Source organism: Mustela nigripes, chromosome 14 (assembly GCF_022355385.1).
Source record: "Mustela nigripes isolate SB6536 chromosome 14, MUSNIG.SB6536, whole genome shotgun sequence".
Classification (NCBI taxonomy): Eukaryota; Metazoa; Chordata; class Mammalia; order Carnivora; family Mustelidae; genus Mustela; species Mustela nigripes.
Window position 1 is genome coordinate 32,124,448 of NC_081570.1, and position 26,957 is coordinate 32,151,404.

Below are 26,957 nucleotides of genomic sequence, written 5' to 3' on the forward strand. Positions count from 1 at the left end.
TGCATCTGCCTTCGGGTCGAAAGGACTTACAGTGGCTACAGGCGTTTGGAGAGCCAGCTAAGAGGAAGCTGACTTGCAGATAAATTTAGTTTAGGTGTAATGGCATCTCTGCATGTGGCTCACACTCCCAAGACATGTTGCTGGCTGCCCACCCACCTCCACCCCCAGCTATCCCCACGGCTTCCAGGAACAGCCGATCACTCACTGGGCCATCTCACTGTCATTGAGACTCAAAAGTGTAACACCTGGACCCTCAGATATGTGGGCAAGGGAGGAAAAACAAGGATCAAAATACCCAGAGCCATGGGGCACCTGGATGGCTCAGTCAGTTAAGCATCTACCTTCAGCTCAGGTCATGATTTCGGGGTCCTAGGATGGAACCCTGGTCCTGTGTCAGGCTCCTTGCTCAGTAGGGAGCCAGCTTCTCCATCTCTTTCTGCCCCCCCCCTACTAGTACACACACACACACTCTCTCTCTCCCTCTTGCTTTTCCTCACTCTCAAATAAATAAAATCTTAAAAAAAAAGAAAGAAAGAGAAAAAGAAATACCCAGAGCCAGAAGCTAGTCTGTGAACATTTCTTCCAGTCTTGAGACATGGAATGTAGGAAGAGCATTTAGTTCACCTACTCAAAAAGGGAAGTTTTCTCCTGTCGGAAATATATCTGATGAAACATTGAACACAGTCACACAAACACTTTTCCCCTTTGTGATGGGAATTATGCAAAATAGATTTTTACAACATTCCTGCACGGCAGGACCCAAACCTGTGGCCATACAGCAAAAAGTGGATGACTGTTTCTGAAGTCATGTTTTATGCATCAGGACTATCAATAATAAAAAACAAATTCCGTCAACCACACGAAGAGCAAAACGAAATGATCTTTTCAGCCTCCCTTTACAAAAATTAAGAAGTCATTATCATATGAAGAGGTGATCAAAGAGTATTCAGCCAAAAGATGTTAAGGGAAAGAAGTACAGGGGTTTGGTAGACAAATCATTCATAAAAACATTTGGGTGTGTTTTGGGATTTTATAAAGTTTGTGATACATGTCAGGCTTTTCAAACGTAGGTTGGATGGAATTTCTTTTCTCATTCTAAGTAAATTTTCACAATTGGACCTCATTTTGTATTTGTGATTTTATATATATAATTTTTTCTCTGAAAGAGGTGCCCCAAATTTGCATAAGCTTCAAACCCTACAAAAATCTCCCTCTGTCCCTGAAGGCGAAATAATTGTCCAGCCTGGAAGTAGCAGACCCCAGCCTGGAGGAAGGCTCTGTCCCTGAGTCTGGGATTCTCTGCAATTCAGTCCATTGTGCACCGGGACACTGGGCACTCCCGGCTGGAGTGGCAAAGGGTAGAGGACAGTAAATCAATCCCAGGTTCTATCACCACAGCGGAAGCGTTTGACTTCTATCTCACCTGGGTTGGCAGGTAGGAGGCATTCTGAGGACCTTGACTCTGGGACAACAAAGTGCCCAGATTAAGGACAGATATTCCCACATTGCCACACAACATAACTGAGCCTGATTTGATCCTTCCAGGTGCCACATTCCCTAGACTTGTCCTGTCTAAAATGGCAGGTGCTCATCCCACGTGGCTATTTGTATTTAATTTAAATGAAAGAGAATTAAAAATGCGGTTCCTGATTTGCACTAGCAACATTTCAAGTATGCAACAGCCTCCTGTGGCTGGTGGTTATGGTAATGGAAGGCGCAAATCTAGAATGTTTCCATCATTCATTCCAGAAGTTCCGTTGTTCAATTCCATTGGTTTAAATATTCACTGTTAAGACATCTCTAAGCTCTTCTTCTCAAGCAGAGGGCATTTTCAGGTGAGTCTGACAGACATATGAGAGGAGAGAATCAGCAGAAAGTAAGGCCTGTCCAGAAAGAAAAGCAAAGTGGAGCATCCTGGTTACAGAGAAGGGCCGAGGGAACGCCAGAGAGGAAGGAGAACCTAGGCTAACTGGCGTGAGGAGCCTTACAGGGAAAAAGGGCATTGTGAGACACATGAGCCAAGGAAATGATTCAAATCACACCTGCGTGGGGCACCTGGGTGTCTCAGGTGGTTAGGTGTCCAACTCTTGATTTCAGCTCAGGTCGTGATCTCAGGGTCCTGGGATCAAGCCCCACATTGGGCTCTGCACTCAGCCTGGAGTCGGCTTGAAGGTTTTCCCTCCCTCTGCCCCCCCCCCCAAATAAATAAATAAATCTTTTTTAAAAATCACATCTGAGAGAGAGTAAGGAGTAGAAATATTAGCTCCAGAACCACAATTGTCTCTTTATATACACACACTCAAACACACACATGCACACACACACACATACACACGCACACGCACACACACACTGAAGAGCACTTTGCCGGGAAGCCTCACCTCAGTCCCAGCTGTGCCCAGCAAGAATGTCTCCAGACACCAGGTACAGAGTCCCTGGCTGCATCCTGCCTCTCCCTCCGCTGCCACCCCATTCCCCAAAGTGCCATTGCTAAGTCCAAACCCTGCAGAGATGCCAAGGGCAGCACCCCCTGTCTCCTGGAGCTGAAGGGACACCCGGCTTCACCACTTCTGCTAGGTCTGACCTCGGGAATAATGCATGCACCAAGCCTCCCCTGTTCTGATACTCAAGGGCAGAAGGGACGCCTCTAGCTCCTTCCAGGGGAAGCCAAGGGCACCTGTTCGGTGAATTCTAGAGCAAGAAGGCCTGGCAGAGTGAGGGACCCACATTTCTCCTACATCCGGGTGCCTGGGAGTGGGAACGGGGGGAAGCCCTGGAGAAAGGAGGGCAACGAAGTACCCAGCTTGCAGCAGCTCCAGCACGGAGCTCCCAGGAGGAAGAAAGGACTTGTGACTATGGGGACCCTGCTGACCCAGCAGCTCCCACCGTGCTCATCACCCCCACATCACCCTCGTAAGAACCCTGACCTGCACTCACTAACGAAGTAACCATCCTAGAAGAGATAAGTGACTTTCCCAGAGTTAAATGCTAATAACAACATTGCCCTATCCATTCACCACCCCTTGAACAACTCCTAGGAGACAGCCTGTAAGGCGGGTAAGAGCCCAGATTCCAGGGAAGCCTTGGTGGCTCTGAATCCTGGCTCTGTCCATTACTAACTGTGGGCTGCTTCAGTCTCCTTGTCTGTAAAATGTGGATAATCCTAGTACACCTACCCATGGGTCCCCGTGTGCATTAAATAAATTTATACGCCTGAAGTACTCAGAAATGAGGGGGGCATGTGGCAAGCGTTCCATGTTAGCTGCCTTGTTCCAGGTACCAGGTCCATAAAGAAAGCTAAACACAGCCCCTGCCCTCAAGAACCCTCCAGCTAATGGGAGAAGAGACAAGTAAACAAGTTGTAGGGTAGAGAAGGTGCCTGGGGTGCACAGGAGGGACCCTAAAGCCAGAAATGGCCTCCCTCCGGGACAAAGGGACAACTTTTCTTAAGTTTCGAAGAACCATAGGACAGGCACTATTCTGGGCCCTGCCCCCATTTTTTGGTGGGTTGGGTTTTTTTGTTTTTGTTTCTGTTTTTGTTTTTAAGATTTATTTCTTTTTAGAGAGAGAGATAGCAGATGGAGGGACAGAGGGAAAGAATCTCCAACAGACTCCCTGCGAGCACAGAGCCCGACACAGGGCTCAATCTCATGACCCTGAGAACATGACCTGAGCTGAAATCAAGAATCAAATGCTTAACTGATTAAGCCAACCAGGTGCACCATTATGGGCCTTTTTACTAGAATTTCTCATTTAGTCCTTGGTCATTTCACAAACGGGGAGCTTGAGGCTCAGAGAATTGAAGGAACGCCCCCCACCCCATACCCATCACCTGACTGGCAAGTGACAGCCAGGGTTCAGGCCCTCATGTGCCTGATTCCAGAATCCTGACTCCAACTCTGACCAAGGTATGGGCTGGCCAGGCAACTAGGGGGGACAATCTCCTATGACTCTCTAGGGCAGCTCAGGCTCATGAGAATTGTGGGGTAGTTAACTCTGGTCTCTATACATGGTTCTTTCCATAACCTACAAAATATCAGCAGGGCTGGGCCCCAGAAGATAGTGCCCTCATCTGGAAATAAATACTTGGCTCAGGCACCATCATATTCCTCACCATATAATTATCAGATAATCTACAAAGAAGAGGTCTGAATCATTAGCCTGTCTGGGAGGCCTACTGTTTCCCTACAGTCCTGCTCTCCCCACGGGGCAGCCCTGGAATGAGCAGGTCAGCCGGAGACATGGACTGACCTGTACACTTCCTTGACCCAGGGGTTCCAGGGTCCCCAGACTACCATTGCCATCTGATTACACTGTAGCCCTCAGCTGGAAGGACCACCTTGGCCTTCGACACAACCCGGTCCTTTGCCAGAGAATCATCTGCTGTCTGATCTGTGTGTCCAAACTCACTGGTCTTCCTGAACATCAGCCCGGGGCCGACAGGGACAATCATTCCAGCAAAGGTGCAGGACCACAGAGAAAGCCAAGAAGACAGCAGGCAGACTGTAGACTCAAAGCCCCAAACATAACTCCCAATCTTGGGTTTCACTTTTATTTTTACTCTCAAAAGACAGTTTGTATCCACATGGAGGGATTCAGAGATTTAATCTAACTTTGCCAAAACACACACTCATTTCCCCTCACTGTGCTTCCCAACCAGAAAGTGGTGGCATCGGGGGAACGGGAGGGATGACGGCGTGCATTACTGCGCTGAAGGCCAAGCTCACAGAGGGGTTGCCCTCTCCAGCTCTGGTTAGCAATTCTACTTGGGTCACCTGGACCAGGAGCTCCTGGAAGCTGCTGTTGCTGAGTCCCCAGCGCAGTGCCTGGCTAGGATCCACATGTATTAGCTGAACAAATGAGGCACACCCCTGCTGGGGTTGGGGGTGGGGTAGACTCCCGCTCACTGCACTCTCCAGAAGTCCTTGGCAATCCCCTTCTTCTCTCTGTTCTCAGCATCCATTTGGGCTGTTTTAGAGCAGACGCTCAGTTAGGAGGCCACCCTCCAGAGAAGATCAGGGGTTAACTGTGTTTACTGAGGACCTGTGTTCCACAACATACCCTATCAACCTGTCTTCCCAAGTCTCGATTTTACGGTTTGTAAAAAGCCACGGCTTTCCAACGGAAAGGGGGAGAGTCGAACTCACCAAAGAGAAGTGTCTGTGAGGGACTGTGACATAAATGGTACCTCCTGACCGGTCAGCGCCGGAGACTTGCCTGTTTCCCAGCCTCGATGTGACACAAGGGCGAATATCAGCTTTCCGCTGGGCAGGAATAGAGCATGTTGGAAAAAGAGGTTGTGCCAAAATAAAGGAAGAGCGAGATCTGGACCAGACCAAATATTTGGGACACCCAACCTATGAGTACTGATTTAAAACCGTTAATCTACAAAAACGATCATTTGAATAGGACCCAACATAACTCTTTACATTGGACCAAACACTAAAGCTTTATCTGAACAAAACAAAACAATCCCTGCCCCCCTCCCACCTTACCCCCTACTTCTCCCCAACCCCCGCCCAGAGCAACAGGTGCTGCTAACTCAGTTTTCTGATAACCTGGTCAGACACGGAGTGGCCAGCAGCGCATATTTCTTGCAAAGGGAACTTAGCTTAGCTCCGCTGGGTGATCTGCTCACATCCCATTTCCGGCCTGACACTGAACCACAGCCCAACACTGGCCACAAGCTAGACTGTGCCACCAAAAGCATGGAAAAGGCCACAAAGTGAACACAAGACCAGGAAATAGGCAAATGAGGGTAGGTGCTTAGTGGGGTGGCATCATGACGCAGCCGCCGTGGGTGTTAGTCCCCCTCACATCAGCTGATGCTTCTGCTCTGGGACCCTTCACATTCTGTCTCCAGTGAAACCCACCAGCCGTGCTTCCAAGGGACACACACAGACACCAGCACTGCCGGCCACAGACAGAACTCAAACCAGCCCCAGGCGAGGCCTCTCTTCTGGGCTCCGTTCCGGACTGCTGAAATCCTGCCTCGCCATAGGAAGAAAGGAAAACATCTCACAACGGCGGCTGAGAGGCCGCTGGCCTGGGCCCAGATGCAGAGGCTTCTTGGCTGCTATGTGCGGGGACACCGGCCACCGGAGGCCCTGCTTTCTATAACCACTGGTCTATCAGAAAAAAGGTGATATATAGAAACTGGGCGGCTTTTCACCTTAAAACTGAGAAATGAACCTGTTGTCACACCCTCCAAATAAACGGTAGCCCCCATGGCCCAGGAGCAGCTCTGCCTCCAGGGGACATGTGGTAGTATCTGGAGACATTTGGGTTGTCACCCCAGAGCTGGGCTGTTGTTACTGGCACCTGGTGAGCACAGGCCTGAGACGCTGCCACACACCCTACAAAGCACAGGACAGCCCCCGCAATGAAGAATTATCTGACCCAAAATGTTAAGAGCGCAGAGGCTGAAAAACCTTGCTCTGTGGAACACGGTTCAAATCCCAGCCCACTACCTACTAGCTCAGGGGCCTCATACAAGTGACTTCACTTCTCAGAGCCACAAAACTCACACAGCGGCTTCTAAATGCTGGGCACTATTTAAAGCACTGTGCACCTATGAACTCACTTAACCTTCCTAACCATGCTCTGCCCTAGTACTTTCCCCATCCCCATTTTACAGATGAGGAGACTGAGGTGTGGAAAAGCTAAGTAAATTGCCCAAGATCACCCAGCTAGTAAGCAGATGAACCAGGATTCATACACAGTGAGCGGGAGACACACCAGCCCTCCGACATTAACCCATTCTTAGGGTTGTCTTGTAAGTTAAAATGTGCATTTATTAAATACCTTAGTTCCTGATATAAAGGTGTGCAGCAAATGTGGCTTCTCATCCTTCGTTTGGCATTAACCCTTTGTTGTTTGCATTAACCTTGAACATCGAGGAGAAGGATCAAGTCACTCGATTTTTCTCTTTCCTTTCTGACACACAGGAAATGGCAAACAATCAAACACTTCCATTCTCAAAACACACAACAATACCAAAATGTTCAGAAATCTAATATGAGCCCTGGAGAGGCTTGCATTAATCCACACCAACACAGTGCTCCTCAATGTCATGGCTCAGCGAGGATGGCCACCACAGGGTCACTGAGAGCGACCTCCTAGATCTGACACTGGTCTCTGTCGTAGTCCCACTCCAGGCCCCACATCCTTGCCCCCCCCACCCCGGTCCTCTGGAAGGTCTGAGGTGTGTCTATTTGGAAATAAATGGTAAATGTTGTCTATATTTAATAGATCGGCAGACCTTCCTAAGCCATCTGAAAAACACTCTCAGAAGCACACTGTAAAAGCATCCTGGCTGGGCATTTTGCAGAAGCAGAAACCAACACAGCACCACCAACTCAGTACAAAAAGGAAAACCCACAACAGACTTTAGCATGGTCAGGTCTGGAAGCACCGCAAGCAAGTAATTACCAAGCCAAACTTCAGAAAATTGGAAAACTCGATACCGTTGCTCAGGAAGACCACATGATAGGTGTAGGGACCACGACACTGGGGGTGCGCAGTGGGGGAGAGAGACTGGGCCCAACTCTGAAGACAACAAGGAAGAGGGGGACTGATGGCCTAGGAGCCAGGTGTGGGTCAGTGGGTGGGAGATTACCGGGAGGAAACCTCAGGGGCAGGGGAAGATTCTGGCTAACCAGAGCTAGCAGGCCTCTTGATGAAGGCAGGCCAGGGTGAGCAGCCCTCTCCTGGGGAAGGTGGAAGGTGAGGAACCCAACCAGATATCAAGGGCTACAGAGATACAGAGCCCAGGGGATTCGGGCTAAACCAACTTAGCAGGGTTCTTGCCAAAACTGGACAAAGCAGAAAAGAACACAGAGGCTTAAAATTCGAGGCCTCGTAGAAAAATAGCTTGGAAGAGCCTCACTAGAGTTTGGTCTTGGAGAGACTCTTTGTCGGGCCCAAACTCTGGGACAGCACGTTGGTGGGTAAGGCTCAAACTCTTCAGGTGAGGTGATCCCTGAATGATCTACTTCTGTGCTGGGGGAGGACCTGGGGGGCTCAAATGGGGGCAGAGAGAGAGAGGGAGGGAGGTACAGGGAGAAGGACAGAAGCCAAAGTGCTCAACATCAGCAACGACATCTTTGTCTTAGAGCCCCGGCCCCTCCATGTGATAAAGCGGCCATGTAGTCATTCCTGGGGGGCAGGAAACATGGGTTCCACCTGTTCTGTTTATTTGTTTCTCAAAGTATGGGCTTAAAGCTTGGGATCAACATTCTCACTGTATCAATACAAAACTAAGTCAGGCTCTTTCTATCCACCTAAGAAAGAAAAACTTTGTTTCCAGTAAATAACTATTGATGGGCACAAAGCCACCAAGACAGAAGGAGGGGCCTTTCCTTCCCAGACATTATTTTTTCTTTTATCTTTAAGATTTTATTCATCTATTTGGCAGAGAGAGACACACAGCAAAAGAGGGAACACTAGCAGGGGGAGTGGAAGAGGGAGAAGCAGGGGGAGTGGAGGAAGGAGAAGCAGGCTTCCCGCCAAGCAGGGAGCCCGATGCGGGACTCGATCCAGGGACCCAGGGATCATGACCTGAGCCAAAGGCAGACGCTTAATGATTGAGCCACCCAGGTGCCCCTTTCCCAGACATTCTTTCTCTGAGGTAGGATGGGGTGAGGGAGAGGAAGGGAGTCGTCTGGAGTCTAACCCCAGAAGAAGTGCCCACAGAGTGAAAAAAAGCACTGTGAGATAGTGGTCTCGACTTCGCGCTTTCCCACGGCCTTGGAAGAAAGTCTCAGAAATCCTGTCTGCAGGGTTTCTGCTGTTCTGCCCTCCATCCCTGTCCAGTCTCAGGGGCAGGACCCTCAGAGCCTCAGGGCTGAGCTGTGTCTCAGGTCAGCCAGCCCGCAGGTGATAAGGCCACACATGCACATGTGTACACATACATGCACACACACGCACACACACCCCTGCAAGCTGGAGAGACACAGGAGATGGAAAGGATTCCTCTCTAAGAGCTCATGATGGCAGGGGAGCCCAGAGGCACAGCCAGGTGGGCCTTTGACAGCCACGGCATCTCTACAGGTAGGAAGAGAGACAAACGTAGCTTTCTTCCAGCTGAAGCAAACAGAGGCTTGATTTTCTCACTGGAGTGTTGTAAGAATCGATTGTTTGGGGGGAAATAACATAAAATCTAAGAGCTCTGGTTCCCAGGCTAGAAGACAGAGCAGATCTATTCATTCTGCAGGCATTAAAAACCCACTGCTTAATTAATATACCAACCACTCCACCGGCTCTTTGCAAAGAGCGAGCTCGGTGCACACGTTCCCAGGGGCTGGTGTCCTTGCCACGGAGGCTCCGACCCGGTGCTGGAGGCCAACACATGGCTGCTGCCACCGTGGGGGTTCCCTTCAAAGAAGCACTGCTACGAAAACCGTTAAAAATCAGACATCTGCTGTGATGTCTCCAATTATATCAATACGGTCCTTTTTTAACAAGGCGTTATGTCCAGGGAAAATAACCATTTACTGATTGTTCAAAAAAAAAAAAAAATGGCCCTCTCTCTACCAGGAAACTGCTTCCACCAGAAAGCTGGTTTCCCATCTGATGTGGTTTCCATTTGGGTCAGGAGTATTTAGCTCCCTCTTGTCTGTTTCGTGGACCCCAGTGAAGAGTGGGGTTGTTCCCTAAAAGAATCAATGTTGACACCGCTCACAAGGACCTTCATGTGGAAGGAAACGTTTGTCACATGCCTATTACACACCATTTCCTCTGCCACGAGCTCCACATACACTGTAGAGTCTGATGCCAATGCAAAGGAGACTGGTGATGACAGCGTTGCAGCCCTGGAATCAGTAAGCGCTCCCAAAGGCATTCTCAAGTCTGTTTCTACTATCATCCCATTTTTACAATGAGGAGACAGCTCTGACAAAAAGCTTCCCAAGGTCACTTAAACGGTGGGTCTAGGATTCAAATCCAGCCCCATTTTTCTCCAAATCTCTGTCCTTGCCCCTGCACTGAATGTTTGCAGGCCTCGGTCTTCTCCCCTATCAGCGGGGCCTTGGCATTCTGGTGAGGCCAGACCTTGTTAGGAACATTTGTGGGTTTGGTATGAATTCCAAAGCCCTTTCCTAAAGCAAATTTTTTGGACACACAAGCCTCGTGAGGGCCACAAGGAAAAACAGAATCAGATCAGGAAGCCTACTTTGCACCAGGCCCAACAGAGCCAGCCATCTGCTTCTGGACCAGCCGTCCACGTGCAAGGCTTCCCCACCAGCAGCTCCAGATGTGCCTGGGCCGACTTGTCTTCTCCAGTCTCCTCTAAATTTTCTAACCTTTAAAAGGGGTACAATAATGCCCGTCCTTCAGGGCTGCTATGAGGAGTTCACATGCTAAGAATCCTAGCAAATCTAGCAAGTGCCTGGCACATGTGGGTCTGTAAGCCACAGTCTTGCTACTACTTCTCCATGGACTTCAGGAGTTACGCCTAGGCCCAGGGAAGAGAAGGGGAACAGTCTGCTCCTGTGGGAAAAAGTATCTCATCATCAGTATTTTTTAAATTTCTCATGCATGATGAGAATAAAAAGCAGACAGACTTGATCGGTTTTATTACTGCTTTTAAATTGACTACAGACGATGGCCCCTCCTTGCCTGCACCCGTGTTAGACATCACCCACTCCCTCCTCCCCACTCTGTGCCCCTTCCCCACCCCCTGCATGCCACAGCCTAGATCTCTGCCAAATTTCTCAATAGAGGGGGGAATAGAGACACAGGAGGGGTATCTCACACCAGGCCACCCCACCCCCATCCCTGTCTGCAAGGCAATCACAACACTTCAGAGAAAAAAGAAAACAGCTGCTTCACAAACAAGGTGGGCCTGTCCACAGAGGGCCTCGCTGAAGTGCTTTCCAGGGCAAAGGAGATGCAGGTGCAAAGCTCATAACTGGGAAAGTCTGTGCTGTTCAGGAAGGCTGGAGGAGGGGGTGCAGGCCTGGGGAGGGAGTGGCAGAGAAGAGGGTGGGGAAGTGAACTGGCCGTATTAAGAAGTTTCAGTTCATTCATCAAGAAGCCTCCAACATGATCAACATGATCAGGGCCAGTGCAAAGAACAGCCCGGAAGGGCCAAGGCAGGTGTAGGGGAGCAGCACCTGGACCAGAGGAGTGGAAATCAGAATGGTCAAGTGGGAGCGCCCAAACCATTGGCTTTGGAAGAGGAATTGATGACCCTTGGTGATTGACAGCTTGGGTGAGACAGGTGGTGGGAAGGAGAGAGGGTAAAGACTATTTCCTGGCTTAAACACCTGGTGGGACAGAAGTACCGCTTACTAAGACAGGGGATGCCTGAAGAGGAGAGACTTAGGCAAAAGACCAGGGGGGGGGGGCGGGGCATGTGTGAGCAGATACGGGGGCAAGCTGTACGCGTGCTGAGTCACCCCAGTGGAGATGCTGAGATGGCTTTACTGAAAGTCGGGTGTTCCGAAAGGTGGTCCAGACAGGAGGCGTGGAAACAGAAACCTGTGGCATGTTCCCTGGGGGAGAGTGGCCACAGGAGGAAGAGAGTTCTGGGGCACTCCTACTCTCACCGGCCAAGCAGGGGGGAAGGGGCAAAGGTGACAGGCAGGAGAGCCAGAAGAAGAAGAACGTCAGCTGAGGGTGGTGCCTCTGAGCCCAAGGGAAGAAGAGGGGATCTAGAGTTTTAATTAAACTTAATAAAATGCTGCTCGGAGGGCAAGAAAAAAGCAGTCGGAATGACGTCGTCGATGACAGATATGCAGGTCACAGGGGTTCTCGCTAGGAGCAAGTGCAGTTGGGGACCAGCATACGAGGCCTGGCGAGCGAGCAGGAGGCAAGATGCCCTTAGAGCCCACCGGCTGTCCCCAAGCCCATCCTCTGTCCTGTCACCTAGCATATCTCCTGCACAGCCTGCAGCTCAAGTAGGGTCACCCTGCTTACTCCTTTGTTTACTTATTTCCTATCTTCTTCCCTCCCTGGAAAGGTAAGGTCTGTCAGAGCTGGCGCACCGTACAGCCCATACTTAGCAGAATGCTTGGCACAGAGTAGGGACTCAAGAAATACCTGTTGGATATTGAACAGATGAAACAGAATCAGAGCGTAGACATGCGTTTGGTTAATAAGCAGGGGGAGAGGGGGCCGGAAAGTGGGTGGGCAGCCAGCAGAAGCCATTGATGGGGATGTCACAGTGGTGAGAGGAACAGAGGTGCGTGGGGCCCCAGGAAGGTGGAGAGTAGGGCAGGTGTGGGACACTGACATGAAAGCTTAAGAGAGAGACTGAGGGATATTTTCTGGTTTCAATAACATCCAACCCATCCAGGACTTAGGGCATGAGCCCCCAAAGCAAGGCCTGAGGTAAGGTTCCCTTATCTCCTTTCATCGAAGAAATGTCCCCAGGAAGTGGGTAAGGGAGCAGGGAGAGCCCTCAGAGAAGGGGAGGAGCCAGGCTGGGGTCTGACCTCAGGGGACGTGCCAGCCTCAGCCTGACCCCAGGAGACATCTGGAGTCTCAGCTGTAACCCCCCCCCCCACCGGAGTTTGGCATCTCCCCACCCCCACAGCAAACCAGCCGAGCTTTCGTCTTCCCGCACCAGTTCGTGAATAGCGGACACGGATACTCTGGCTCACTCGGCAAGAGGACAATACTCTGAAGCAGAGGACAGGGGCAAAAGCCACAGAAGCCACAGGGGATGGCAAGATGTGCAGAACCTGTCAAAGCCAGCCAAGGGCGTCTGGGCAGAGCGCCGACCATGTGTGCCACTCAGTCGGGATAGAGTTTTGTGTGGATTACCCTGGAGGAACAGCTCCATTCCCAGGCCGGGATGGTTACAGGGATGGTCACCATTTAGAATCATTTTGGTTCCAGAAAAGAATCCTTCAAAGGCAGATTGGCTCTGAAGTACCGAGAAGAAGTGCTCCTCTTGGAAAACTCTGAGGGCGGGAATTTCGTGCAGCTGCCAAGGCCAAGTGTGACGTGCAGCTCTGGAAAAGGGCTTTGAACATTCAGAAATACTTCCAAGTCAAGAAGTAGAAAATGGAGTAACCTGTAAGAGCTTACAGTTTTGATACATGAGGACTCATGCAAAGCAGGGTAGGAGGGTCTCAGAGTGTGGGAGGAGCCTTTCCAGCTTACAGGAACAGTCACGTTCCTGGAACAAACTTACGATGATCACAGCCTTGTGATACGGCAGACTCCTCAGAAATAAAATCAATGGAAATAAAATAGAATCCATCAACCTGCTCATATTTCCTGAAGACCTGCTACGAATCCAGCTCGGGGCCAAGAAATGGTGAGATGGAGAGATGCCCGCGCGCTTGAAGTGAATCTATCACCAGACGACAGTCCTGAAATAATTAAAACCCAAAGCCAAACAGGGTCCCTGGGAGGCAGTTTGGTTTGATGGGTGAGGAGTGAGCCCCAGGCTCCAACCACCTGGGACGGCACCCATTTCTAGCCACTGAACTCTCTGAGCTTCACTTTCCCTGTCTGGAAAATGGGAGTAATCGTAGCACGTACTGCCCAGGAGGCCTGGGAGGATAAAAGAAGATCACTTATGTCAGGCCCTTAGAGCGGGGCCTCGTGCATGAAGCACTTAGTTCCTGGGAGTCCCATTGCCACAGTTATTATTGGAGCAAAGGATGAGAAATATCACTCCTTACTTGACTTGTCTCCCATCCTGCTCTGCTCAGGAAAGACCAAGACCCCATGCCTGGCCATGGGGTCACACTAGAAAAGAAAATCAAGAAAATCCACCCTTGTTTTCTTGGACCCAGATGTGACCAACCTAGGCCCGGACCAAGAGCTGCGGGTGGATGGCGTACTCCCCTTCTGAGTGGGCCAGGAGCCAGGGCCAGCGACTTTCTGTCCTGGAAGCCTTTCAGCCTCAGAGCACACATGTGCTGAGTCCCTAAAGAGTGTTGGGTCAGCCCGGAAACACTAAGAAAGCCATCAGCATCCCTGTGTCCCTACTGACTATTTCCTGCCTGGCACCAGGAGCACCTTTCTGATCAACACACAGAATGGAGCACCCGGTCCCAAGCAATGCAGTCACACGGGCCAGCGCTCCTATCCTGTACCTCCCCTCACAGTGACTGAGCCAACGACTTTGACCTCCAAAGGCTCAATGCCCTTATCTCTAAAATGATTCCTAGCCTTGGCTATCCATTAAAACCCCTGGGGGAGTGTTCAAAGGTCCAGGACTCACCCCAGACCTATAAAATCAGAACACCCCAAGATGGGAACCACTGCTCTAAGGGTAGATGGCCATCATCTTCCAACTCAACAGTGCTGACTGAGATTAACACCGTGCTTGACCTCGAGCACCCCGTAAAAGGTGCTTACCAAAATGCATTGCTCAGAGCTCCCAGACTCCAGACACACTCCCCACAGACCCACAGAAGACTGTGCTTTGGAAGCATTATTCTCACCTTGGCAAATACCAAAAATCAATCCCACATTCTGATTTCTCTAGTTCTTCTGATCACCCTGGCCCATACTCATCTTATTCTTGGAGAGAAAAAGGACAGACCTACAGAGTATTTCCTGGAAAGCAGGGCTGTTAGGCTGAGTCCTCATTTCCAATCATGTACTCAGTGGGCCTCGTAGCCCTCACCACAATGAGAGAGTCACCACTCAAAGACAGGTTCAGTTCCTGGCTTGTAGAGGTGACAGAGTCAAGGAGGGGCACCTACCCGGGCTATGATCGAGGTCCTAACAGTTACATCCTTGATAGAGCTGTAGGAAAATATACCTGGGCCTGTTCCCGCCTTGCCCTATCTCTAATCAATATAAAGCCTTCAGGCCTTTGATACATGAGGATTCACACAAAGCAGGGTAGGAGGTTCTCAGAGTGTGGGAGGGGCCTTTCCAGGCCTTGCTTCCCAAGGGGTTGATGGGCACAGACCCAGAACTGGGGGCAGTAACGGGGACAAAGCAAACAAGTGGGATTCCCTTGCAACTTATAGTTACGATTCTCAAAGCATAATAAACACTCAAGAGAACCAAAACAGAACTTTAATTCAAGAATTGAAAGGAAGCAGCTAGAGCCCCAGCTAGAAGAGCTGATAGATAACAAGGGGGAAGAGAGTGCTGTCCACCCAGTATGAAGGCAGTGCTTGTCACCCAGTGGGAACTCAGATGCTGGGATGCAGCTGATGGAACTGCTCGGTCCCATCATGAGCTGCTAAGACGAGATCCCACCATGTGTTTTCCAGACCCTGATATTCCTATTTGTCAAGTTATTCAACAGAATAGTATTTATTATGGCTCAAGTGTGTATCTCTCTATCTATCTATATTTCAAAATGCCATTCAGGAGGTATTCTTTTTTTTTTTTTTTTTTTTTTTGACAGAGAGATCACAAGTAGGCAGAGAGGAAGGCGGGTGGTGGGGGACCAGGCTCCCTGCTGAGCAGAGAGCCCGACGCGGGGGTTGATCCCAGGACCCTGAGATCATGACCTGAGTTGAAGGCAGAGGCTTAACCCACTGAGAGACCCAGGCGGCCCAGGAGGTATTCTTAATATGCCCATCTTGCAGATAAAAAACTGAGTTAAGGAGCTTGTCCATAGTCCCACAGTTAGAATGTGACGGAGTTAGAATGTGAACTCTGGCAGTCTGGCTCCAAGGCTTGCGCCCTCCATCCTGTGCCATATTGTTTCTAATCTAGTAAGGGTATCAAATAGGTAGACAATCAGAACACGATGTTTGAGGATACATGAGGGGCTAGCACAGGGGGAGGTATCCACATCTCTTTATTATTTCTAGCTCGTTCATAAAGAGGGAAATAGAAGTGGCCACCTGGCGACAGGCTGATAGGCCCACGGATGGATAGAACGGGCATTCCAATTGCTGGAGAGGCAAGTAAGAAACTTGACTAAGTATTTACCCAAGAGAAATGAAAAGGTATGTACACACAGAAGCCTGTCTGTGAATGTTACGGAGTTTTATTTACAGTCGCCTCAAAGCAGAAAACAGCCCAAATGTCTATCAGCGGGCGAGTGAGTGGAGAAATGGTGGCCTCCCCGTGGGGGAGCATCGCAGGGCCGTGCGAGAACGAGCTGATGGTACACAGGACAGGCATGAGTCTCAGAAGCACTGTCCAGAGTGAAAGAAGTCAGGAGCCGTAACAGCACCTGTTGTGAGATTCCATCTGTACGGAGTTCTAGAAAACGCAGAACTCTAGTTTCAGAACCCCAAGTGGTGGTTGCAAAGGGAAGGGGGTGGGAAGAAAGAACGGACAGGAAATAGGCACCAAGGAACTTGTAGGGCATGACGGAGATCGTCGTCTGTGGTGCAGCTGCGTGGCTGGAGATGTTTGTCAAAACTCTTTGAATTGTATACGCAAAAGGGTGGCTTTTGTTATATGTATATTACGCTCAATTTCAAAAAGAGACTTGATGTCATCCAGTCCCCCCGAGATGCTGTGGGTTCCAGAACGAGAGTTATGTATGTTCTGCTTCTTTTACTTATTTCTTTTTTTTCTTTTCTTTCTCTCTCTCTCTTTCCTCCCTTTCTTCTTTCCTCCCCTCCTTCCCTCCTTGTGTGCTTGTCTTTTCCCTTCCTTTCTCCCTCCCTCCTTTCCTCTCTCTCTCCTGAAAGCCTACTCTCTCTCTGTCCATGCCAAGCTAGTGGCAGGCCCCTGAGCCCCAAGCATTTCCAGCACTGCCATTACAAATTAGTGGAGATGATCAGATATCCAGGGAGACTGATTCTCAGCCTACTTCAGAGGGGCAGCTGTTCAGCAAAACTGGCCAGTGACCCACAGAGAAGGCTGGCAAGCCCACGGGGCTCTCTCATTGGGCTCCTCTGTGGCTTCTGCCTCCCAGATAGAAAGTATGCATACATTAGATGAAAAAGAGGAAACACCTTTCCAAGAATTACTTGGCCTTGGGAGGAAGGGCGGTCAAGTGTCTCTGTCCAAGAAAAATATCATTCATCCTTGAATTGTTCTCTCCAAAACCTTTGGCAATAGGGTTGGGGTGAGGGGCTACAGCAGGGGAGAAAAGGAGGTAGAGAGAACAGGGAAAGCAAATGCTACACTGCTCTGGGGTAGCGGCAAGAGGAGACCCTACTATCTTAATCCCCGGAAAGGATGGAGGGAAAGAAGAAAACCTTCACCCAGCCAGTTTCAGCTGGGTTCCATTAGCCAGGGGCAGCCCGGCCTCAGACGGATGAGAGGTGAACACAGAAGTTAACAGGGCAAGGCAGGCAGCAGGAATGGGGACAGAAAAAGAGACTGGCATGGTTCCCTCCGGTGGGCCTGCAGGGGGCCCGTGGCAGCCGGAACGTCCATCTGCTATGCCCCACTATTAGTAGGCTCGCAGGAAGGGAAGGGGACAATGACAATCCAACAGCCCCTCGCTCAGAAATACACCAGGAAGTGAGCAGCTGGGCCCACCTGCCCAGGAGTAAACCACATGGGAGTAACCAGTCAGTGCTCTTTTGGACAAACTCCTCCTAGCAACAGAGAGTTATAAAGTCCCTCAGCCAAAAAGAATGCAAGTTCAGTTCAGCCAAGCGCAACCCAGCCACATGGGCGGTAGGTGGGTCTGGGGATGCCAGCTGTCTCCAAGTCCTGCTTGCTGGAAGTTGAGAAAACCACTCTTAGAGAACTGGATGCTTGCACTTTTTTTCTCCCCCCCAAAAAGAGTTGGTCCCGAGGTGGGAAGACCTATCATTCAATAACAAACTAAGAATGAGGAGGTAAGGGTAGCATGAGGTGGGACTCTGGCTCAACATGGGGAAAAATCAACAACAACATCAACAACAAATGCCCAGCGATCCAGAAGAGAAAAGGTAGCAGTTCTGAGCATTTAGCCCTTGGAAAGCAAGGAGACCCTCTCTAAGCCTAATTAACTTATTCCAGGCTTGGAAAAGAAGCTGCATCCAGAAGAAATGCCCTGTGAAACAGGACAGTTCATGTGTGAAACTGAAAATCAGCTAAAAATCCATCAGTTCTCCTAAGTAACCAAGAAAGAAGAACTAATCCCCTAGCTGTGGATGAACGCCTCCATTTAAAGGCTAAACTGTTAACTATTCAGTGTCACTCATTTCCATTCCGGTAAGACTCTTCTTGACACATTTAAAACATCCATACTCCATCCATTAGCACCAGTAAGTTGTCTGTCTTAGCCTGGAAGGAACCTGTGCAAGGTACGTTACAAGAACAAACCAGCATATCTAATGAATGAATCACAGAATAGACTACCCATTGAAATAAATATATATAAATACATACATCCTGTTAATAGACTCAGCATGGTCTTTCATGTTTAGCAAGTGTTAAGGTTTATTATGGTGTTAAAGAAAACTGTACACTTTAACTTATAAACCCTGTGGACCAGATATGTACACAACTCTACTGAAAACAACAAAAGAAAACTGGAGAGTATAGAGAAATACCTTTTTGAATGACTAATGAGCTACAAAGTTTGTAAGATGTATTCAGCAAATGAAGAGTAAGTAAAAGCCGAAACCCAGAACAGAAGCCAAGCCCTGAAGCCAGTTTGAGGATCTCTGCCAAACAAGGTGACCTTGACGTTCATCTTTTGTGGCCTGAGGAGATAGGCTGAGAATTTCCCATAACTGATAAATGATTCTCTCCCATGGATCATGGAAGTCTAATGAGTACCAGGTTTAAGAAAGTCAAAGAAATATGCACTCAGGTACATCTTTGAGAAGATGTAGAACACCAAAGACAAAAAAACAAACATTCAAAGGTAGTCAGAGAAAAAAGAAAGATTATTCTCAAAGGAAACATAAGACTGACAGTAGATTTCGAAGATTTTGGTGGAAAACAGAAGATGTTTGAGTAATAATTTCATTTTATTGGAGAGAAAATAACTGCCAACCTAGAATTCTACCCCGAGAAGCTAGCTCTCAAAAACAAGGGTAAAGTTACTGTATTTTCAAGTGAAGAAAAACAGAGAACTTGTCACCAGCAGACACTGAAATAAGAAAATTCTAAAAAATGTACTTCAGACTTCCTCAGATAATAGTAAACAAATCAAAATTAATGGTACTTTATTAATATCAGTTAGAATAGACTTTAAAGTCTTACGGAATCACTAGAGAAACAGACACTATTCCATTATTAAAGATCCAATTCACCAGAAAGATAATACAATTCTAAATATGTAGGTACATATTAACAAAGGCATAAAATATATAAAACAAAAAACTGGCAGAACCATAAGGAGAAAGAAAAATCCACAATCATAGTGGGAGATTGTAATGCACTTCTCTCAGTGGCTAATTGATCAGGCAGAAGAAAACCAGATATTGACAGAAAAGATTTGAACAACATAGTTAAGATGTTTTATCCAATAGAGTTATACAGAACACTATATCAAACAATGACAGAATCTATGCAACATTACGAAAACTGACCACGTACTAAGTCTCACACAATAAGATTCAACAAATGTAAATACAAAAGGTGGAATAAAATTTACAAATAACATTTACCATCCATGAAACAATTAAGTTAGAAATCAGTATCAAAACAGTAAAAGCAGGGCACCTGGGTGGCTCAGTCAGTTAGGCATCTGCCTTCAGCTCTAGTCATGATCCCATGGTCCCAGGATGAAGGCTCATATTGGGCTCCCTGTTCAGCAGGAAGTCTGCTTCTCCCTCTGACCCTCACCCTACTCTCATGCTCTCTCTCTCTCTCTCAAATAAGTAAATGGAAATACATAACCTATAATGTTCATAACAGGAAAAAAGTCAAACATTCAACTTAAGAAGTTCAGAAAGAACAACAGATCCAAGCTAAAGAAGTTAGAATGGAGAAATTAATAAAACTCAGTGTAGAAATTAATGAACTAGAAAACAAATGATAGAAAGGATCACAAAGTCAACAACTGATTATTTAAAAGATTAATAAGATAGACAAAATTCTGCAAAAGGTATTCAACCAAAAAATACAAATGGCCCAACAGTAATATAAATGAAAAGGGGATGTATCACCATTGACGCTACAGAGCTTAAAAGGATAAAAAGCATATTATAAATAACTTTATGGTAAAAATTTTGAAAACTCTGACAAATGGATAAATTCCTTAAAAATAAATAAATAAATTCCAGGAAAAAAAATTAAAACCTGAAAATAAATCAATAACTATTGAAGAAACCGAATCAAAGATTATAAATCTCCAAGGAAGAAAGCATACCAGCCGTACATAACTCTTTTAGAGAAGAGATAAAGAGAAAACATTCTACAGCTCACTTCACAAGTCTAGCAGAACTGGATACAAAAAGCCTGACAAGGATAATACGAGAAATGAAAATCACAGTCTAACACACTCATGAATGAACACAGATATACAGCTTCTCAACAAAATAATAGCAAAACAAATCTAGCAACATATAACAGAATGAATCCACCATAACCAAGTCAGGTTTATTCTAGGAAAACAAGATTAATTTTACACTGAAAAATAGTTGACCAGATATTAACAAATTAAAGGAAGAAAAAAATAAATTTTCCCCAAACATAGAGGGAAAATATTTTATAAAGATCTATTTATGATTTAAAAAAAAAAAAAAACACTTTGCTAACTACTGAAGAATGGTAGTTCCTTATCCTGATAAAGAGTATCAAATCCATAGAGAACATCATTCTCAAGGGAAAATAGTAACCATGAGAGTCAAAACTAAAAGTTTTAAAAGACAATACAAGAGGGGTCCCTGGGTGGCTCAGTGGGTTGGGCTGCTGCCTTTGGCTCAGATCATGATTTCAGGGTCCTGGGATTGAGCCTTGCATCGGGCTCTCTGCTCAGCAGGGAGCCTGCTTCCTCCTCTCTCTCTGCCTGCCTCTCTGCCTGCTTGTGATCTCTGTCTGTCAAATAAATAAATGGAATCTTTAAAAAAAAATAAAAAAGAAGACAATACAAGAGACTATTTTGTGACTTTGCCATTGGGAAAAATGTCATTAAAAAGACACAAAAAGTTCACTGATAAAAGAAAGATAAAATTTTATTACATTAAAAATCAGAATTTCTGCCACTCTAAAAATACTAAAATAGAAAATACTAAAAATATAAATACTAAAAATAAAAATATTTTTAAATACTAAAAAAAAATCCAGAAACAGCCCACAAATGAGGAGAAGGTATTTCCAACACTAATAGTTTCCAACATACATAAATAACTTCCACAAATAAATGAGAAAAAGATGAACTACCGAATTTTTAAATAAATGGAGAAGAGACTTGAAAAGGCACTTCACACACACACACACACACACACACACTCACAACCAAAAAAGTCAAAAAGCATATGAAGAAATGCTGAAATCCTTGAGTAATCAAATGTATACAATTAAAAGCAGATATGATACTATTGTACACACACAAGACTGGCAAAAATTTCTGACAGGCACCTGGGTGGCCCAGTGGGTTAAAGCCTCTGCCTTTGGCTCAGGTCATGATCCCCGGGTCCTGGGATCGAGCCCCGAGTCAGGCTCTCTGCTCTGCGGGGACCCTGCTTCCTCCTCTCTCTCTCTGCCAGCCTCTCTGCCTACTTGTGATCTCTGTCAAATAAATAAAAAATAATAATAATAATTTAAAAATTTTCTGACAATGTCCAACAAAACATAAAGTGCTAGCAAGGATACACAGCAAAAGCAACAATTATATACTGCAGCTGGGTATAGAAACTGGTCAACCACAACAGAAATTAGTTTTTTTACTGAGGTGAAATTCACATAACATAATGGAAATTAATTTTGAACTAGTCTAGTAGCATGGAAGAGGCCCACAGTCTATGACCAGTAATTGTACTCCTCTGTATCTTCCCCAAGTAAACTCATATACATGTTCTCCTGCTGGAGGGGGTGGGGCTTGAACAAGAATATTCACAGCAGCTTTATTTAAAATAGAGAAAAAAAGTGGAGGTAGCTTCAGCGTTTATTCCTAATAGGATATGTGAGCCACAATATATTCATTTAGTGGACTATTACAGTTCAGCAAAGTGAAAAAATTCCTGCTACACTCAAAAACATGAACAAATCCAGGAATGATACTTTTAGCCATTGGTCACCAGTTAGTCAGAGGGGATCCCAGAAGCAGTGTGGGAGCTGGGGTCCCAAGACCCCCTGCTGGGCCAGGTGTGATTTCCTTCAGGAAGGGGAAGGGACTTGAAGAGGTCTCATGATGGCACCCACTTAGGGTGGGGGGCAGGTTGCAAACGGGTCGTCAGGTAATCAGCAATTTACCACCAAAAGATACAGGAATATTTCACTTGTGTCCCAACCAGTGCCGCAGAGGTGGTCCGTACAGGCTATGAACATAAGAACACAGGAGTATGAACAGAACAATTCCATTTATATAAAATTCAGACATACACAACTGGAGATACTGTTTAGAGACACAAAACAGAAGAGGGTAAGACAATAAAGAAAAAGCATAGGGAAGAGAAACAGAAATTTCCAGAAAATGGTTATCCCAAAAGGAAAGAGATGGGACAGGACGGATGGGAGTACAGCTCTTCGGGGAGTGGTACGAGAGTAACATTTCTTCTAAGTGGACTGGTAAGTCCCTTTCCACCTTTATATAGTTTATAAGTGTTCTTTTCAATCTAGTAGCTATTTTATCAACGCTGTTTAAAAAGAAGTTCATAGAGAAAAATGGAGTAAGACACTCCTGTAACAAATGGCTGCGGTTCCCACCCCATCTTTCCTAGTTGCTTGGCAAAGATGTTCTCCTCAGTGATAACTCATGGAGCTCTTAAACTCACTTCAAATTCTAAGAGCTTCCACCCAAATCACTCCAGAAAGATCCTTGCAGGAACTCTCCAGTAAGGTACAGTGAGGCCCAGCCTCCAGAGAACATTCGCTCTGACGCTTCTATTTAATGTAATCATAATCACAATGCTGGCTTTTTGGTTTTGTTTTCAATCTCCTGGAATCTTCCCAAATTCTGAAATCTTTCAAATGAGGACATGGAGCAAAGGGCTCCGTCCTGTCTCTCTTGCCTAGATTTCAGGGGTGATGCTCTCATTTTAAGTCCTTTATCACATGCCTCAACTGTGTGGTGCCCCAATTCTTTGCTTCAAGATTTGCTGACAGTCAGGGGAAGTCGCTAAGAGTGTATTAAGTACACCTTGAGGGCCAATGAACGCAAGGAGTTTGGGAGGTCGCCTATGTGGGTTTTTTTTTTTTTTTTTTTTTTTTTTAGCAACTTCCGCCATGGCTGGAGTTTGTAGCTTCAACGTCCAATTTTTCAGCAACTTGGGAACAACCCCTCGGAGCAATTTTCCTTCTCCTGAAGCCAAGTGTTAAGGCTGCTTTGCAAAGCTACAGGGCGAGAGCGTTCCTCTCTCGGTTAGAGAGGGAACCCTGTGAAAGCTCCCCACCAGGAAAACAGAAACTCTCTGAAAGTGAGAGAAACTTTATTTCTTTGAGTACATGTTGAAAAGGCAAGGAAGGGACACCCGGGTGGCTCAGTCGGTTAAACATCTGCCTTCAGCTTAGGTCATGATCCCAGGGTCCTGGGATTGAGTCCCACATCAGCTCCTTGCATGGTGGGGAGCCTGCTTCTCCCTCTGCCTGACACTCCCCCTGCCTGTTCTCTCTCTCTCTCTCTCTCTGACAAATAAATAAATAAAATCTTAAAAAAAAAAAAGAAAAGAAAAGAAAAGAAAAAAGAAAGAAAGAAAAGAAAAGAAAAGACAAGACAAGGAATCCGGTGGCCTGGGAAGAATCCTGGGACTCGCTCCTCTCTGGCCAGAAACGTGATTCAGAAGGAAGCTGAGGGCCTATGAAAATATTCTGCTGTTTGCAAACTTGAAGATCTGCCGAAGGGTTGAGATGGAGCCATCAAAAACATCAAGGGTCTGCTGTATTGACTCTTGATTGAGATGGTTTTCAGAATTCTTCTCCTTTAAAAATTCAATCAGTGCCTTTTTATCAGGGCTCCTCAGATCTTTAAGATAGCTTCAGCCTCTCACTGCCAAGCCTGGGAGTCCCATGAATGGCTGAACAGACTCACCTTGATGACGGGGTCAGCAGAGCATGTTCTGTACTTAAACACTACTTTTATTTTTCTTCATTGCTATTATTTGCTTATTCGCCATGCACGCGTTACTCGTTTTTTCAAAAAGTTGGCCCTGAGCCCCAATTCGAGGACCCATGTATGTTCGGAGAGTTTCCAAGATTCCTGAGATTAACTTCCCTGTGCTTCTGCCTGGCATCACTGTCCTAATCTAAGGGGCATTCTCAGTTCATCTCCACTGCACATCTTTGTAGATGGAAAACCCCATTCTTGTCCTTTTTCTTGCAAGAATGCCCGCCACACCTGGTACTTTGTAACACTTGGTAACGAGCGGAAGAATCACTGTGCATGTGTGTATGATTTTCATCAACAAGCTGGATCCACGGCCCAGGCACATATTCCCAAGTGGGAGCTCCCAAATGGGCAGCCCTTTGGGGAATGGGGTTCAGTCACCTCCTACCATGACCTCCTCTGTCTTCCAAGCCCCCTGATTTTGGAGAAGACCCTTTTCTCTACCTTAGTACATCAGTAATCCTTTGCTTATGTAGATGGAACTTCTGGATAGTTTTGAGCATTTCTGATCATATTCAATGGCCTGTCGTCAACAGGTTTTGTGGGTTTTTTGCTTGTTTGTTTGTTGGCGGGGGGTGGTTTTGGCAAGTTCAAAATGTCTACAAATGATTTCCAAAATGATGAATTGAAACTGAACCACTACTCTTCTGCTACTTTAAGCTAGAGTCTTCACATTTTTGACATATACATCAGATTCAGAAATATTCTTAAAAAGTGTCAGCCTTCAATTCACTGCCCTCTGCCTTTGTTTTTCCTTCTGAATTTGTTTTTGGAGAAAATTGTTAACTCGGGAAATGGGCATTGGGTTAGGCAAAGCTTAGCCCTGCTGGTGTAACTCAGATATCCTTCCAGTTTTGAGCACGGTGTCTGAATGGCATATTAACACCACAGTGTAGAATGAGAGAGTTGCTGTGACATCCTGAACTCACTTTTCTGTCTAGTTTTTCAACAGCACATTGGTAGTGGGGAGTGCACAGTGTCTACCCTGACATAAGAGACACATGCCACTAGGGGTGACCTTTCCTGCTCCGTCTTTTCTATCATCGGGTCTCTTCCAATCAATTCCAGCACTCAAGTCCCCAAGTAGGAAGACTCTAAGTGTGTTTCCAGTCACAAGAAGGCCTGTTGGGTCTCCCGTGTTTCCCTCTCAGTATTTTCTGTAGATCAAATGTTACAACGTAAGCACTGCTAATACCAGCATAATAGTTCCCTGCTAAATTTCACCAAAAGGTCATAAAGTTCTCAATTAATTTCAATAGGAGTGCCGCATAGTTATAATTTTGATCAGAAAGCCCATGGCTATCCAGAAACCTCAAGGGTTCTATTATCCTTCATAAATGCATTTTTCCTTTAAGCATTATTGGGGAAAAAAAAAGCATTTGGGGTATACTATAAAATCTCATGCCTCCTTAAATTGGACACACATTCACACTGTTCTTGACACCTAAAGGTCATGATGAGCATCAGTTACTGGGCTACAACTCAGAGTTTGGAAGACCTATCAAAATACATAAAATTTCACTGTATTGTTTATATTAAATACTTAGATTAGATAGCCCTACATTTCTATGCTTTTAATTCCTGTGCCTTTTAAATTTTATTTCCTTTTTTAAATTTTTTCTCTTTCTTACATCACTAGTACTTCTTACTGGCATTTATCCAAAAGAACACTAACAACCCGTATATCATACTGTGTCAATCTCTTCCAATTTGTTAGGGGTACTTGGCAAATTAAAACCAAGCCCCTCAGAACTTTACACAAACGAAGACTCCAGAAAGAAAGTATGAAAGGATCTGCAGTGGTCAAAATCTATGAACTGTAGCTCATGGACCTTATGACATCTCTCTTGGTTTGCCACTAGGAACCCAACTGGGTAAGTGAAATTGTACAAATGTGAATTTCAGATTGCTGCAGTATTATTCTGACCCTGGCTAGCCTCAGACCACGTGTTACTTTTTAACCCACGCATTTTCTGCTCAAGATACTTCAGTGGGCTTGGTAAGGCTATAATGAGGATACCCACGTTACAGATGAAACACAGTAACATGCAGCGAGCCTGACCAGAAACACCAGCCCTCCCAGTTCATGAAACCAGTGTTCCCTGCCCCACCTTTTCTGGGCTTCTGCGGATTTGCAAACATGGTCCCATTCGCCCAGAAATGGGACTAAGGACAGCATGTCAGGACCTCCCTGGTGGACAGTACGAAGACAGAAAAGAACCAGAAAGGCACCAGGAACTTCCAGAGCAGGAAGTGGGAGACAAGTTCGAAGCTATCCAGCTGTTACTCTAGGCTATCTCTCATCAAGCTGGGGCCTGGAATCTGCCAGGACTTCAGACTAAATGCATCTTCTTCCTCTTGCCTGGACCTCTCACACAGTCAACGTCTCAAAAGCCCACTTGGCTGGGGCCCCCAAAAGTAGCACACCCTTCTCCACTGCAAGGAGGGTGGCAGCCTCAGCAACACAATGGGCAGAGACGAGCCAAGCACAGTGCCAGCTAAACACAGCCTGATCTGCTGCCATGTGTACACATTAGTAGCTACCTCTTACAGCAGAAACATGGGGGTGCTGGGGGGAAATAAACCAGGTGAACCTGAAGAGGCCAGAATTTCCCATTAACAAGTCTACCCAACAGCCCTCGGCGGAGGTGCTAAGGGGTGTGATAAAGGAGCCCCATGTGACAATCCTGTGTCTTCTGGGTGCCTTCACTAAACAGAACGGGGGAGAATAGAGAGCAAAGTGTCATACACACCTTCCCCTCCTGCCTGCAGATCTCCATATCTCGTTGGGACAGCTGTTCTCCTATCTCCCCAAAAAACCCCGCAACATTTTAGTGCCAGAATACAAAGGGTCTCTGGCCTCTGCCAAAGTCATCACAGTTTTAAAAAGCCAAGGCCAGGGGCACCTGGGTGGCTC

General features: G+C 46.7%; 1 protein-coding gene across 2 annotated transcripts in view; it reads right to left on the minus strand.

The window, feature by feature from the left end:
- Positions 1–26,957, minus strand: part of HIVEP3 (HIVEP zinc finger 3) — a 457,005-nt gene that overhangs the window by 333,689 nt on the left and 96,359 nt on the right. The window lies entirely within an intron of this gene.